The sequence below is a fragment of the Mus musculus genome, chromosome 9 (genome assembly GCF_000001635.26).
Source record: "Mus musculus strain C57BL/6J chromosome 9, GRCm38.p6 C57BL/6J".
NCBI classification, from domain to species: Eukaryota; Metazoa; Chordata; class Mammalia; order Rodentia; family Muridae; genus Mus; species Mus musculus.
Window position 1 is genome coordinate 97,046,639 of NC_000075.6, and position 16,981 is coordinate 97,063,619.

General features: G+C 45.6%; 1 long non-coding RNA gene across 2 annotated transcripts; it reads right to left on the bottom strand.

Annotated features, from left to right (window-relative positions):
- Nucleotides 1-1,522: 1,522 nt before the first annotated feature.
- Nucleotides 1,523-8,571, bottom strand: Gm19325. 2 transcript variants are annotated; one of them, XR_871045.2, is made up of 3 exons: nucleotides 8,074-8,571; nucleotides 7,054-7,975; nucleotides 1,523-1,852 (listed from the first exon to the last, which is right to left on the bottom strand). It is a non-coding gene; the product is annotated as a predicted gene, 19325 (long non-coding RNA). The 2 variants fall into 2 exon arrangements; XR_871047.2 differs by having other exon boundaries at nucleotides 7,054-7,164; nucleotides 7,763-8,571.
- Between the last annotated feature and the right edge of the window lie 8,410 nt (nucleotides 8,572-16,981).

The following is a 16,981-nucleotide window of genomic DNA, read 5'->3' on the forward strand; positions in this document are numbered from 1 at the left end:
AATGTCACTGGTCCAATGCATGCCTTTACAAGTCTACGGAATATGTTCACGGAGACAGAATACACAATACAGTATATACACAGAATACAGTAAATTTAAATACATCAAAATCACACAGGTCAACCTATTGACATTTAATTCTACCTTTGAAGAGCAGAATATACACTCTTCCTAAATGGACTTGGAAAGTGAAAGTAGGCCATACACTGAGTCACGAGACTAATCCAATCTTATTTAAAAGAAGCTACAAGAGACAAAGCCAAATCGAGAGCAAGAGTGAGAGAGAGAGAGAGAGAGAGAGAGAGAGAGAGAGAGAGAGAGAGAATTAAACTAGAAATCACGAAGTGAAGGATGCCTGAGGCATGTACTATTTGGAAATTATGCAACAAAGCTCTTAATAACAAATTAAAGAGACAGTCTCTTAAAAAATTAAAATGAAATGATAAGAAAAGTAACATAGTGGGTGGAGAGATAACTCAGTGGTTAAAATACCAGGGCAACTCAACTGCAAGCCAAAAATAAAAATAAGAAATAGAATACTACAAATTAGTGGACATGGAAACAACAAAAAATGTAAATTAATTAAATGCAAGCTTTTTTTTTTGTTTGTTTTTTGTTTTTTGTTTTTTGTTTTTTGTTTTCGAGACAGGGTTTCTCTGTGTAGCCCTGGCCGTCCTGGAGCTCACTTTGTAGGCTGGCCTCGAACTCAGAAATCCGCCTGCCTCTGCCTCCCGAGTGCTGGGATTAAAGGCGTGCGCCACCACGCCCGGCTGCAAGCTTTTTTTTTTTTTTTTTTTTTTTTTTAAGAAAAATAAGATTGTTTAAATTCTGGCCAAACTAATCAAGAAAAATTCACTCTCATTAACAAACGAATAGATGTTAATTAGCGAGACTTATAAGCATTATCAGGATGATAACAGAAAACCTTTTATCTCACTGTTAGTTCTGTACAGGAAATGTGTGTGATTTTTTTTTTTTCCTGAAAGAACGGAGGGCTATCAACCCGATAAGGCACCCACAACAGAAACATGCAACAGTCCAATCTTGCATAGTGACCCCGTGAGCTTCTTGGCTTCCATACATGACAACAGCGAGGGGCTGTTTACAGGATGTGACGTCAATGGTAGCTGCATCGCGGAAAGATCCATCCAGCATGGCCGATGACGGTCAGAGGATGCATCCCTCGTGCTCCCTGAACAGCTGAACCCAGCTTCCCTCTGCAGCAATTGTAACACGTGCAACTTGTGAAGCTTGTAACTTCCGTTAGCTTCTGGGGCTTGTAAGTTTTGTTATCTGGCTGAACCTCTGGGAGAGAATGTTTAGTTTGGGGGAAACTTAACAACACTCCTACAGACTCCTATGTTGAAAGCTTGGCCCTCACTTGTAGAGCTGTTAAGGAAGGTGCTGGAACTTTGAGGAGGTGGAGCATAGCTGGAGGAAACAGCTTTGGAGGCACCGCCTTGGGGGTCATATCTTGCTCTGGGCCTGCCTGCCCTTCTGCCCGCCCGCCCGCCCATGCCCATCTGTCTGTCTGTGTTTAGCTGCTATGAGACTCTGTCCCACCCTAGCCTTCTACGGAGACGAAAGATCCCACAATCCCCACAGACCAAAAACAATGGAGACAGAAACCCGGGCTGAAAGCTTTGAAACTGTGAGCCAAAATAAATCTTCCCTCCTCTCGAGTGTTCTTCTCAGGTAATCGTCGCAGTGGTGAGAAGTTAACGCACGGCCCTGTGCACAGCTTTAGGAACAGCGTTGTGCATTTGATAATACAGAAGAAATGGGAAAATGCCTCGAAAGATCCCGATGTGCACAACTCCATCCGCAGGAAGCAGACATCCCGAGAAACTGTCTGGAAAAAAGAATTTAAATTCTGAGTTAAAAATGTTTCCGCAAAAACTTTCCAGTCCCAGATGGCTGCACTTGTGTTTTCTACTAAGCCTTTATGGAGAAAATAACGCCTGGTCTACATAGATTCCTCCGGAAAAGGCAGCCAGGCAGGCAGGCCTCCCAATTCACTCGGAAAGCCGGAGACGTGGTAAGAAAAGAAAAACAGACTGTTGTGAACACAGACGCAAATATCCTTTTTAAAATTAGCAAATTAGGGGCTGCAGGGATGGCTCAGCAGTTGCGCGCACCTGTTGCTCTTGCAGAGAATGCGGGTTTTGTTCTCAGCACCCACAAGGACCCAATCATCTGTAACTCCAGCTCCCAGGCCGACACCCTCTTCCAGCCTCTGTGGGCACCAAGCACTCACGTGGCACACACACACACACACAATGCAGGCAAAACATTTATTTATTTAAAATTAAAATAATCTTTTAAATTAGCAAACTTAATTTTAACGTGTATTTAAGAAAATAGTAATACAATAAAACCAAGTAAGATTTATGCCAAAGAGCTGGAGGTAGCGGCTCACGCCTTTAATCCCAGCACCTGGGAGGCAGAGGCAGGAGGATCGCTAAGTTAGAAGCTAGCCCGGCCTAGGGAGACACTGTCTCCGGAAAAACTAACAAAAAATGATTTATGCCAGAAATGCAAATTGAGTCAACATCAAGGTTCAGAAATCAAGCAATGTAATTCAGAATACCAGCACACTAAAAAAGAATTCTTGATTATCAAGGAAAAACATTTAATAAAATTCATTTCCCTCTTAATGATTTTTTAAAACCTCTCAGGGAAAAAGAAACAAGAATAAAAGTAAACAAAAGCAAAATTCCCCACCTGATAGTGACACCTTCTAAGATATTTTAAATCCACTCACAACGCGGATGAGAGACTGAAGGATCCCTCCAGACAATGGGAAGAGCAGAGTTCAGCCTTGGCATACCTATTCAGTACTATACTAGAGATACTCGTAAGTACAGTCAGACTGTGTGTGTGTGTGTGTGTGTGTGTGTGTGTGTGTGTGCGCGCGTGCATGTGTTTGTGTGTATGTGTATATATTTATGTGTATTGTGTATGTATGTTTGTGTGTATGCATGTGTGTATATGTGCATATGTGTGTATGTATTTGTGTGTATGTGCATATGTTTGTGTCTGTGTGTATGTATGTATGTGTGTATATGTATGTGCATGTATATGTGTGTATGCATGTATTATATTTGTGTATATATGTATATGTTTGTGTGTATGTATATGTGTGTATGTATATGTGTGTGTTTGTGTGTATATGTATATGCACGTATATGTGTGTATGTGTATATTATATTTGTGTATATATACATATGTATATGTTTGTGTGTATCTATATGTGTGTGTCTATGTGTTTGTGTGTATATGTATGTGCATGTATGTGTGTGTATGCATGTATTATATTTGTGTGTATATATGTACATGTTTGTGTGTATGTATATGTGTGTCTGTATGTATATGTATGTGCATGTATATGTTTGTGTAAGTATATATATGTGTATATATGTTTGTGTGTATGTCTATGTGTGTGTGTGTGTCTCTGTCTCCAGGGTTCCAGACATTCCTCTCTCACCTCTTCACCCTCATTTCCTCCTCTTCACTGTGGCCTGTTTTTCTTTTCTTGAGGCCATCACAGTTGGCCTGCTGCTCTCTGGCCAGAGCTGTCCCACACCTTCCTTCTCCACCCAGGAGATCCCTCAGCTACCCCAGCTTTTACATTGGGAATACTAGTGACTGTCCATATCTAAACCTCTCACTTATGGCTTCAGATCACCTTGACTGACAGAATGAGTGGAAGGCCCATTTTCCAGGGAAGAAGACTGAAGCCCATGCCTGCCACACTAGGTCACACAGCCCATCCATGAGCAAGCAATGCCAGCATCAGCTGCACGTCTGTCAGGAGTCTGGTACCTGCTGAGGCAAACGGAGGCTCTGGAACCAGACAAAGCTGGGCCTGCCTCAGCCTCGGCCACCTGCCACCTGTGTGATTGTGGGCAATTCTCTGGCCTTCTCTGAGTTCCTGTTTCCTGTGTTTTGCTGGGAATGAAGCTGTCTGCCTCACAGGGCTGTCAATGGCAATCAGATGTATGAAGTCTGCAGCAATCTTCTACAAAGCGCTCATTTGATTTCTTTCTTGGTGAAGGCAAATTTGCTTAATGATTTTTGTGTCTTTCGTCACTCATTTGGCCTTGAAACAGTAAAGCCTGAGTGTTCAAAGTCATATATGCGTATAAATACACATGGAAAACCACCGCTTGCAGTATTTCAAACCAGCCTTTTCCCTCATTTGTTTCCATTTCTTTTCCTCCCCTCATCCTCCTTGTCCCTGCACATAACCACACACCACTCCACAGGTTCTCCCTCTACAGAGAGCCTAATCCTGCTACTGTAAGAGTCAAGGAACTTCCTTAATGAATGCCCCTAACCACAATGCATAATTGATGCCCAGCAGGGAACACACAGACAACCTGGAAAGAGACAGAATGAGCTGTATGTGAAGCATCGATACACACACACACACACACACACACACACACACACACACACACACGACTCTGTCAGGTCAGTCCCCATACATGGTCAGAACCACCCTGTGAGCAACCATTGCCAACCTGAGCTCAACAGCAAGGGAGGGCAAGCCCAGGCCACGGCGGCAACCCCTGTCTTTCTGTCTCCCACATCCTTTTCCATGTGAGCCCATCTGGGCTTGGCTCTGAGTGAGAGAGGCCACAGGCATATACAAAGCCCGAGCATCCTGGACATTGTTTTTGAAGGAGGCCCTCCCTGCACAGCCCCCAGGCTGGCAGAGGTGGAGCAGGCTAAACTCATGTGGCAGCTGGCCTTGGCTCGCCGGACAGATGGTGAACAAAACGTACACACACAAAGGGGGCGAGCCACATAGCTCAATTCCCACAGGGAGCCCTGCCTTGCTGCCCTCGGAGGCACATGGTATTCTGGAAGCAATGGAATACAAAAGGGAGGGGAAATGGCCATTTGTGGAAAAATCCAATTTCTTCATTTAAATGCCATAGCCAAATCTTCTCCCACCCCCACCTGGTCATAGATGTGGAAACTGGCTTACAGGAATGCTTAACCCACTCAGGATTGAAACCAGGACGTCTGTTTCCCAAACCCTACCATGCTCCATCTAATTCACCAGATTATTTCTAGATGGTGAATGGTAAACTTATGGCTTCTTGTAGATTCAAAGAAAAGGCATAATGCAAAAAGTACCCTGTGATATCAAAAGTGGAGACAACTGGAGCCAGATGCCAGACTACTTGACTCAACTCAGTCACATCGTAATAGAAAAAAAAATTTAAAGATTTGTTTATCTTATGTATATGAATACACTGTCACTGTCTTCAGACACACCAGAAGAGGGTATCAGATCTGATTACAGATGATTGTGAATCACCTTGTGGTTGCTGGGATTTGAACTCAGGACCTTTGAAAGAGCAGTCAGTGCTCTTAACTGCTGAGCCATCTCTCCAGCACTGAAGTATTTTTTTTTATTTTACATTCTTTTTTTTTAATTAGATATTTTCCTCGTTTACATTTTCAATGCTATCCCAAAGGTCCCCCATACCCACCCCCCAATCCCCTACCCCCCACTCCCCCTTTTTGGCCCTGGCGTTCCCCTGTACTGGGGCATATAAAGTTTGCAAGTCCAATGGGTCTCTCTTTGCAGTGATGGCCAACTAGGCCATCTTTTGATACATATGCAGCTAAAGACAAGAGCTCCCGGGTACTGGTTAGTTCATATTGTTGTTCCACCTATAGGGTTGCAGTTCCCTTTAGCTCCTTGGGTAATTTCTCTAGCTCCTCCATTGGCGGCCGTGTGACCCATCCAATAGCTGACTGTGATCATCCACTTCTGTGTTTGCTAGGCCCGGCATAGTCTCACAAGAGAGAGCTATATCTGGGTCCTTTCAGCAAAATCTTGCTAAAAAGAGTTTTGACTGAGTACACTTGGACTGAAGCACAGCTAACTTGCCAGGCGCACTGGATGAATTCGATAAACACCTTTTGGTGACCTACACAGTTTCCATGTAGCAGAATACATCAGCCTCCTAGTTTTATTGCTACAATTATTATTGCCAGTTCTAAGGCTACCTGATGCCAGGATGGGGAGAAGATGGTGATGCACACATATGCAGGCTCTAGGGGACTCTGAAGTCTGAGGTCCGTGTCCACACAAAAAGAAGGGATGCAATTCACCAGAGAGAATGGAGGAACAGCTTCCTTCATCCCAGGTTTGAGTGACAGGAACTTGAGAGAGCGCACTGAGACCTCAGGTAGGCATCTTCATTTACAGACGAGGAAGTGGAGGACAGGTCACGGTGAAGTGATAGAGGGATCAAGTCCCTCCCCTTTGGTAGCCATAGTGAGCTGTTGCCTGCCCCACTCAGCCTGCTGTGGTTTAGGGGAAGCTGTGTAGCTCTAGGGATGGAGGACTGACCAAGTTGCCCCCTCACAGCTTTCAATTCCTGGATCATAGAGGTACGGTTTGATGCAAGTCAGCCAAGGGAAAGGGGATTCTGGGACTGATCATATTGGGAGAGGGAAGACCCTCTTGGCTGGAACCGGGGCGGGGGGGGGGGGGTTGGAAGAGAGGTAGTGGATTTCCAGAGGTCAGGCTTCCTGATGAATAACCTCAGAGACCAGGGGCTGAGAGATCAATGGGTCAGTTGGGTGTGGAGCTTTTCAGCAATCCAGTTTGGGGTTAACTCATCAGTTCTCTTTTTCTTCCATTTTCCCATTATTTTCCTGAGCCTCCTTCTGTGCTTTGTAACCTCAAGTCAGGTGGGAGGTCTAATGCATTCCTCAGGCAGGCATGGCCCTTGAAGGCCCAGGAAGGCCTAGGAGGGGCTGAGCGCAGGGTGTACACACAGGCAGCTTCCCACCGCCCTGGCAGGAGAGTGTGTCCCCTAACTTCCGGATGCTCTTCCATTTTTCCTCCCGCCTCCTCTCATGGGCTGTTTCTGCTGGAGCATTTTAAAGTGAACCTAGATATATCATATCACTGCACCTCCAACAAAAACTTTTAAAAAATAAACAAAAAAACCCCAGTGAGATTGGCTTAATAACATCAGGTGACCTGCCAGTGTGAACAGGGGAACTTCTCCATGGTCCCACCTCTACGTGAAGGGCTGCGGGTGGCCAGTGTCTGCTGGGAGAGCGAGAGAGAAGCCATTCCCTCCAGGGGTGTTTCACATGCAGGTGTCGTCCAATCCTGAGCTGCCAGCCCTGGACACATGAATATGAGCAACACTAAATGTATGCAGTAGGTTGTATATCATCATAATAAAGAAGATAACAGGAATTTGGAGTTTGAAGGGAAAGGGCACACAAAGGATTTCAGGGTGGGGGATGGTGGTACAGATGTGCCACTCATGTGAGGGTCTCAATAAAATAGAACTTAGCTAACTCAATATTTAAAAATTAAGAACATTAGAAAATGTCACAATTGTACTCTCAGTGATGCCTATTAAAACCTGTCTTTTCCAGGTTCATAATTCCCTTTTTGTCTTCTTAAGTGTCTTTCTGCTGTTGGCTTTTCTAAATGAGAATCCTTGGTCTCATGCTGTCTTTGGCGCCTCCCACATCATCTGAATCTGCATCCACAGCCAATTCTACATCACATCTCACCCCACTATAGACTGAAGAAACCAATCCATTTCACCTGCAGATGCCCCAGCCCCCAGAACTTGAAGGACTGTGTCCCCACACCGTTTCCTAATATGCTCTTTCACACCTAAAAGTGGAGGGATGACTGGGAGGCTTGGTTTCCATCAGGTTAAAGTACGGTTTCCCAGGCTGCTGGGTAGTTTCTGTGGCCTCTCACCTAGAAGCACGTGACGCCAGGGCAGTGTGCTTTTCCAGTGTTAAGGCTCATTAAAGCTCAAGGCTTCGATCGTCTGGATGTATCCATCACTGCATGACCTCAGCTTGCTTCAGACCATGAATGGCTGTGGCTCAGATCCATGATGGCCTTGGGACTTGCAAAAAGTGGGGGTCCAGGGAGTTCTGATTCAACCATCTATTAGCTATGATTATCCTATAAAGGTAAAATAACCATCAATTATTTGATTACTTTGGGATATAGTCTACCCAGTGAAGTCAGAATGCATATTTCTACTCGATTCTTTCATTTACCTTTTCAACAGTAAATGGGGAAACCAGAGTAAGTGTTCACTGTCATTTTACAGCGTGTTAGACTGGAGGGCAGAGGAGACGGCTCAGTAAGTAAAATGCTTCCTGAACAACCGTGAGGGCCCGAGTTCAAGTCTTCAGCACCTACATAAAGAATCAGACTCATCCTTGTGCACCTGCAATCTCTGTGCGAGGGAGGCAGACGGGGCCCCTGGGCTTTTGGCCAGACAATCCTGCCGAATCAGTGAACGCCAGGGGTTTAGTGAAAGACCCTACCTCAAAAAATAAGGTGGAGTTCTTTATAAATTTTGGTTATCAGTCTTCTGTCAGATGCAGGGTTGGTGAAGATCCTTTCTCAATCTTGGGGCTCTCGGAGACTGCACCACTAACTGGAGAACATACATGGGCTGGACCTAGGTCTCTCCGCACCTATGTAGCAGGTATACAGCTTGGTCTTCATGTGGGTCCTGAACAACTGGAGTGGGGGCTACCCCAAAAGCTGCTGCCTGTACGAGGGATATATGGGATATGTTCTTCTAGCTGGGCTGCCTTGTCTGGCCTCAGTGGGAGAGGATGTGCCTAGCCTCAGAGACTTGGTGTGCCAGGGTAAGGTGATACCCAGCTTGGAGAAGAACGGGAAGGCGGGGGGTGGGGTGGGGGGGAAGGCTTGTGGGAGGGAGTAACTGAGAGGTGGGCTGTGAGAGGGATATAAAGTGAATAAGAGACAAATAATAAATACAAAAAGAGAAATAATAAGGTGGAAAGCAATGGAGGAAGACACCTGACGCTGGCCTCTGGCTACATGTATAACCCCCCTCCCCCTGTATACACATGTGATATACATACACTATACACAAGGCAAGCTAAAAACAAAGTGTCTGAAAACCATATGTTCCCATATATTCTAGTCATTATTGTTTTTGATGCAGAAGCCACTTTGTCTTTGGCCATCAGAAGTGTTGGCCTTCTAGCTGGGCTTCCAGTATGTCCCGTTTATCGGCTCTGGTTTTCTGTGCTCTCTGGATGTGAGCTATCCCAAACTCTTCTTGTATATAGACGGTCCTGCCCTGGCCCAGGATCCCGTCAGCCATCTTTCCCAGGAGCCCAGGTTTCTCTGGATGTAAATGGTGCTTGAGGGAGAGATGTCCCTTAAAAAGGATGTGGTGCGGAAGGGAAGGGCATGAGAAGCTCGCAGATTCCTCACTTAGAGCTTTACGCATCTACGGGAGGCAGATGCTGCAAGGGACTAGACTATGCTCAAGAGTTTGGCCGCTGGCTGCCCCTGCCGGAAAGGATCGCAGAGAAGAGCCCAGAAAAACCAAACCCAGCTGTCTCCGCATCCTTCCCGCAGAGTTGGGGGCCAAGAGCTGACAGGTGTGAGGCGGGTGTTTTCCTTGAGACTAGCTTCCTCTGCTCACTGAACTGTGTGCGGAACAGTGCGCCGGGCTTCCTGACGGGAGGGCCCAGCACTGCTTATTGTTAAGTGTGTAACGGGGCAGGAGGAGGTGAATCTAGTCAGGGCTTTGGCAGGGCTCTTCTTTAAAGTTCATGGTGACTCCAGAGAGTAGGTTCTATTTCTGTCTTTCGTGTACAGACAAGAAAAGGATAGCTCAGAGGCTGTCACTTGGCTCAGGTCAGCACACAGTGGGTGGAGGGGCCACAATTAGATGGGATGTCTCTTGAATGGCACAGGCTTTGTTCTTTGAAAGGTCATCAGCTCTCCGTCCTGGGAGGAAGGCATTTCTTCATTATCGACACTCTGAGCAGGTCATTGAGATCACTAAATGCCATGCCAATGTCCTTCCTTCCTTTTTTAATCACTCCTGATTTCATCCCATAGAACAATGCACTTCAGCTGCAAGATGGCTTTTCCCAGCCTCTTTTAACAGGAGGCGGGACAAATGGATGAACAGCAGCTGTTGGATGGGGCTTCTGGGTAAGCTCCTTAGCCAGGGACAGACAGCTGCAAGGTACCCCTTTGCCCTCCTGCCATTCCTAGCTTCCTGCGCAGCCTGTGATGGCGACGACCTGCGGGCCAGTGTCATCTTGGACCCAGCCTTGAAAATGAAAGCTTGACATTAAAGATAAGGGAACAGAGGCATAGGAGCCTGGGTCCCCAGCGACTGCCGGAACCGCCGTGCCAGCTGCAATCACTTTTCCTTGGATTTCACTTATGAGAAAGAGAAACAGAACTCCGTCTTGTTTAAACCACTTATTAGGGTACTTCGCTGCAGGGAGATAAGCATCAGAAGCCGGGCTGGAGACACTTCTCGGCAGCCAGATTGCTTCCTACCTTGCACGAAGCTCTGGTTTGACCCCAACGCCACCGTAAAGCAGGCACAGTGATGCATACTGTAATCCAAGAGCTTCGGAGGTGGATGGTGGAAGTTCAGAAGGTCAAGGTCATCCTGGGCTACGTAGAGACTTTGAGCCCAGCCTGGGAAGGCTGTCTGGAGTGGGAGTGGAGGCAGAAAAGGGGAAGAAAAAAAAAAAAAAAACCACCAGGAGCAGTAGAGAATCTAGACCCTCCCAGATTTTTAGCCTTCCTGATAAAACCTCCCCTTTCATGAAAAATAGTTTGTAGGGTTCTCTTTAATCATCTTGGAATAAAATTATGCACAGTATACTCAAATCCACATGCAGATGCCCCTCGACTTAAAATGGGGTTATATTCTGATAAACCCACCAATATTGCATAAGTGGAATGCATTTAACACACCCAGTGTTGAGGACATCAACGCCCCCCACCCCACCCCCCAGCACAGGAGTGACAGTTTACTCTCATGATGGGTGGCTGGCTGTGGGCTCAGCTCCCTGCCTCTTCCAGCTCTGCCACAGCACACTATCACAGCTCTGACTGCCTGGCCACGGAAAGAACCCAGAATGCAAAATCTGCAGTGCTCTTTCTATTGAAAAGGTGTGGCTTTTATACCATTGTCAAAAAATCCCCAGTCTTATCAGGAGTGGTGGCACACATCCTAGCACCTAGGAGACTGAGCCAAGAGTTTGAAGATGTCGTGGGTTACATAGTGAATCGGAGGTCAACTAAACTACACACTAAGTTCATGCCAAAATGTATTACACAGTAAGACCTTGTCTCAAAACTAACAACAACCTAAAATCATAGGTCATGATATTCTTAAGTCAAGGTGCATCTGTAATACTATAATTGTACCATATGGGAGAAATAGAGAAGAGTCATTTGTGGTAATGTAATGCCCAAAATTAACCTGTAAGCCCCATCTGCCCAAGGACCAGGTAACTTCCTGGAATGCTGGGTGTTGTAGTCATTGGAAAATAGCAAAGCCTCATGGGAAAGTAGGGTGTCCTGTAGGCTTGTCTTTATAAACCCTTGTAGCACACATCTCAGGCCATTCAGCTGGGAAATGCCAGAGAATGGTCCTGATCAAAGTCCATCTCTTGGTCAGTATTTAATATTTAATAAGACATGCTGCCCCCAATGGAGGAGCTAGAGAAAGTATCCAAGGAGCTAAAGAGATTTGCAACCCTATCGGTGGAACAAGATTATGAACTAACCAGTACCCCAGAGCTCTTGACTCTAGCTGCATATGTATCAAAAGATGACCTAGTCGGCCATCACTGGAAAGAGAGGCCCATTGGTCAGGCAAACTTTATATGCCCCAGTACAGGGGAATGCCAGGGCCAAAAAATGGGAATGGGTGGGTAGGGGAGTGGGGGGGAGGGGGTGGGGGACTTTTGGGATAGCATTGGAAATGTAATTGAAGAAAATACGCAATAAAAAAAAAAAAAAAAAGACATGCTTCAAATTTGGCCCAAAATGGTGGGGTTGGTTTTTCTCTGGAGACTATCAGAATTAACAGTAATATGTACTTCAGTATGTGAATGTTTGGGTACAACTGGGCTAACTGCCGGAGCGTAGCAGTCAGATGCTAAGATGTAGGCAAACTCACCCCATATAGGGTTCCTCCATTTCAGGAATGAGTTATTTTCCATTTAGATACAGAGCTAGTATTGCTATAAGTTTTGTGACTTTCTGAAATGATAAATGTACCGCAGAAAACTTCAGTCTAATAAGACCAACTGCAGTGATTTATGCTATGGGGCTACATCTTTTGAAAACACGTCACAGATTAGAAACTTACAGAAATCTCTTCCATTTATATAGAGAACAGAGGTGTCCATCGAGGTGGATTCTGGGGGGATGCTAAGAACTCCTGTTGGGTATGAGGCAGGTCAGCACTGCCCTGTCCTTGATAGACATCCCTGATGGATGGCAACTCTCTGAAATCACACATCTCTGAAGCCTGCAGAACAAGCTCACAACAAGAGGTGTGTCTCCACCTCCTCCATGCCTTGTGACCTGGATCCCAGCAGTGGCTTTGGGAATCTGTCATCTCTGCGTTCCCATTTGTCAGAGGAGGAAGGAGACACTGGGAACTTGCTGGTGCTTGAACAGTTGTGTTTTTGAGCTGCTGAACAATTTAAGCCCCAGACCTCTAAACGATCTAGCACAGAATAAATACCATAATCATTAACACGATGTCTGTTTTATCCTGACACACAGGCAGTGCTAGCCACAGCTAGCCAGTGCTAACACATTTTTTCTCATAAGATTCATCAATTAGATAATGTCAAATCACAGTCTAATGAGGCTTTGCTGAGGGAAAATGCCTGGCACTTGCTGATCATGACATCCTTTGGCATATGTACGGCAGCAACTGCTCATCCTGAGACATGGTTTGGAGTGCAGGCACCTTGTGTAGTCACATGGGCAGCCCTTACTGCAGGGCCCCAGGAGCGCAAGCTCAAGCAGAAGCAGTATGCCCAGCAACTGTGCTGTTCCTGTCAGAGCTCTGACCGACCCACCTCCTTTCCCTCCCTTTTTTCCTTCCTTTCTTTTCAAGAAAGGGTTTCTCTGTGTAGCCCTGGCTTTCCTGGAACTCACTTTGCAGACCCTGAAACTCAGAGATCCACCTGTCCCTGCCTCCCGAGTTTTGGGGAATTCAAGGTGTGCCCAGCTCATCCTTATCTTTCAACATGGCCTGGGCCATGCAGAAGTTTTGACAGGTGAACTTATTATACATTATGTGTATTATATATTATTATGTGTTTTTCTCCCCTTGTCCATAGATGCCAAATATGCAATTAACTGACTTAAATGGTTTCTCATTGTGTGTGTGTGTGTGTGTATATATATATATGTGTGTGTGTGTGTGTGTGTGTGTGTGTGTGTGTGTGTATACACATTTCATTTTCCAATCAAGAAAAAATGCTTTCTTGACCCATTATCCCCTTTCCAAAGCTGGTTGTATTTTCTTTCTCAAAACAAGAACGGCTGAGAGCACAGGAAGATTGTCGGGTTTGAAGGAAGCTACATCACAGGCTCTCCCCCACTCGGGGCCATGAAGGATGCTGTAGCTTGGCTCTCCCTCTGCGCATCAAGCCTTTGCATAGTGCTTATCAAGTTTTATGCTGTGAGCAGTCCTGTGGTTCCCATCATCTAGTTTTATAGTCGGGGAAACAGAAAATAACCTCGAGTTTCCAGAGGAGGTGACAGACACTGGGTTTGAAGAAGACATGTCGGAACTGGGAAATCATGCGATCCAAGCCATCAGTGGGTTACTGGTTGTTTGAATGACTTTGTCCCCTTCCATGTTTCACATGGGGACAAAGAGTAACACTGCCTTGTTGAGTATAGTAATGTGCTGGGTGCCATGGGCCAGATTCCTGTCCTTGGTATTTGTCCCATTTCCTAAGAACTCCAGCACACTGTAAATCCAGACTCTTCCTCAAAATGGCACACTGGCTAGAGCTGGCTCTCTCCTGGGTATAGTGAGAGTACAGTTCAGTGGTATTTCACCATATGCTCCCCAGAGTTCTGGAACGAAGTTCCAAATGCTGGCCAGCTCTGCATGGACAGCTCTAATCAGCAGATACTTGCTGATCATAACAAAAGGGATAAACAAGAAAATAACGACTGCGTTCTCTGCTTCCCCGGGGCTGTGAATAGTCTCGGGGAGTGATGGATAAAGAAGGGGCTGGGATGGCTACTGAAGGCCTGGGCTCTTCTCTTCTGTCCCACCTGCCTTCAACTGAAACCCCCAGGGAACGAAGAGGAAATTGCACCAATAAACACAATACTACTTTAAATCCTTGGTTTCCTGAGTGACATGGCACAGTATTCTGCTCAAGTCCGTGTGACATCCCATCCAGGGAAAAAGGGAGAGGAAGCAGGCACTTGTCTCAGTTGCAACTAGATAAGAATTATGTTGCTTTTAAAGATACAGTGTTGATGCTTTGTAGAGCCCTTTTCTGAGAGCTGGGGAATCTGGGAATTCTTGGCTGCTACTTCCCACACTACAATCTCATTCCAGCTGAATTAGAACATTCATTCATAGACTGGTGAGTATGCCACACAGATGTGGATCTATTCAACAGTGCTAATAGTGTGGGGTCTTGCTCATTGGTTTGTTTTGGGACTCAGGGTCTCACACTGCAGGGAAGGCCAGCCTGAAGCTCAGTATGCACGCCCTGGCTGCCCTCAAGCCTGTGGTGATCTTTTATACGTGCTGGGCTTACAGGCATGAGCTACCACACCAGCCTAATAGAATGATACCACTGGGTAAATGCCTAATGGTAGACATTTTTATTCAAACTACATTTAATTGGCCTTTACTACAGAAGACTGTAATTCCCTATTTCCTTTGTGTTTCAGTGACTATAATTTATCAGACTTCTGAGATCAATGCACGATGCTGTCCCCAGGTTCTGCAGCTCCTGGTGCCTGATCCTGAGGGCAGGAAGAAATCTACTAGAAGACCAGATAGCAGCTCCAAACCACACAGCAGGTGCTGGCACGCCCTAGAGACGTTGAGAGAGAACGGTACCTCTCTCAGGCCAGTTCTAAAGCCAGGAAAACTAGGACTAAGGTGGGGCATTGGGACAGACATTGGGATGGACATTGGGACGGACAGCTTTCTCTGAATCATTTTTTATTAAATTAAAAAAAAAAAGATGCCCTGGTAATTAATTATTTTCTAATTGCTTCAGGAATTACCAACTCTTCAAATATCTTACGATAGTACCATCGAGATGTCTAGAGAACAAAGCCCTTCCCACGGGAGCCTGACAACCTGACCTTGATTCTTGGGACCCACAGTAGAAAAAGAGAACTGAAAGTCGACATCTGACCATCACACATGCTGTGGCACACGTGCTTGTGCACACATCATGTGCATGTAGATATACACATGTAAACAATAAATAAAATTAGAAATTAAAAATACCCTGTAATAACATGCTTTTCCTGTGGTATCTCCTCCCTCCGGAACTTCAGTGTAAGCATACACACAAAATAAGACTGTAAGTGTTCTGGGCGTGGTGGCGCACGCCTTTAATCCCAGCACTCGGGAGGCAGAGGCAGGAGGATTTCTGAGTTCGAAGTCAGCCTGGTCTACAAAGTGAGTTCCAGGACAGCCAGAGCTATACAGAGAAACCCTGTCTCCAAAAAACCAAACCAAACAAAACAAAAGACTGTGTGAGTCACTCTACACAAGAGCTAGCCTGTGCTCTAGAAAATATCAGTGTCTCAAGTGAAAGATTGAAAGGGATCTTGCAGAAGGATAAAACGCTGTGAGCTATATGGGATTGCAACAGGCACGACTGAATACGTGTTGAACGAAAGGGATAGCTGTACTGCCTGATACCGGTTTTCCTGAACTACATCATTACTGCATTGTGACTGAAAGAGTGTGCTGATCCCTATGAAATGATCAAAACAAAAACAAACTAAAAACAAAAACAACAAACAAACTAACAAAAACATAGAAGGAAACTGAGTAAAAACACATAAATCTGAGTAAAAAATGACCCTCACGCTCTAGTTGCCCCAATGTAAGCTTATCCTTCTAGCGGATAAATGAATAAGACTCAGACTATGGTTATTCGATTTGGCCTTGACAATTATCGGGGGTCACCCCTGGTCTACTATTATAACTGCTGGCCTGGCTACATCCCCGGTGGTGGACCCCAGATACTTGCTGTTTCTCCTGGCCAAGGGCTCATGGTCCATCTCCCCTCATGGCTGCTTCCTCTTCTCTCCCTGTCCTTTCATCTCTCTCCCCTCTCTGCAACTCCAATCCGGTAACTCCAACCCTGTAATTGGTTGTAGCCATTTTTATCTAACCAATAGTTGTAAATTAAGGAACAAGGTTTGCACAAGAAAAGCTGGTAACTGTGAGAATTCGCTCCTAGGCAACTAGACCTTCCGGTGAGAGACCAAATCTTTTAAATTCAGACTCCATTTTAAAGAAGCTGACCTAAGTTTAAACGCAGGTGAACTAACAGGCTAGTACCTAGCATGAGTTCCCATGTTGCCCCACAACAAACCCCAAGCCTAGCTCCAGTCTCTAGGCTTACCCTCCTCCCCCGACCCCCGCATCTCCAGGTTATTCCCGCAACAAATCTGCACCCCAGGTTATAAGCCCACCCCCTGCTTAACGGCCAGCAACGCAGAGGGAAATGAAGTTTATGATAGGACTCCCAGCACAGCCAATTATGTTGAAGGCCACAGCAGCTTTTCAATCAGATGCTTGCACACTTACCCCCCACTTGCTGCTTACTATAACGCCTTGCCCTGATAGATATTCAGGGATCCCTACCACCAAAACCATCCTTCGTGACAGCGGTGCATTAGAGGGGCCCCGAGCTAGCTTGAATAAAGACCCTGCTGTGGGCTGCATTAGATCTGTGTTTTTGAGGATCACTACTCTTCCCTGGCACTACAGGATTTTCTTTATTTTAAAATAGGAAAGTAATTATTTTTTTAAAGATATAGAGCTATTCCAGTTATCCATATGTTTTGGGATAAACTGTGGTCGTTTATACTTTTCAAAAAATTGTCCCATTTCATATAATTGTAAAAAAAAAA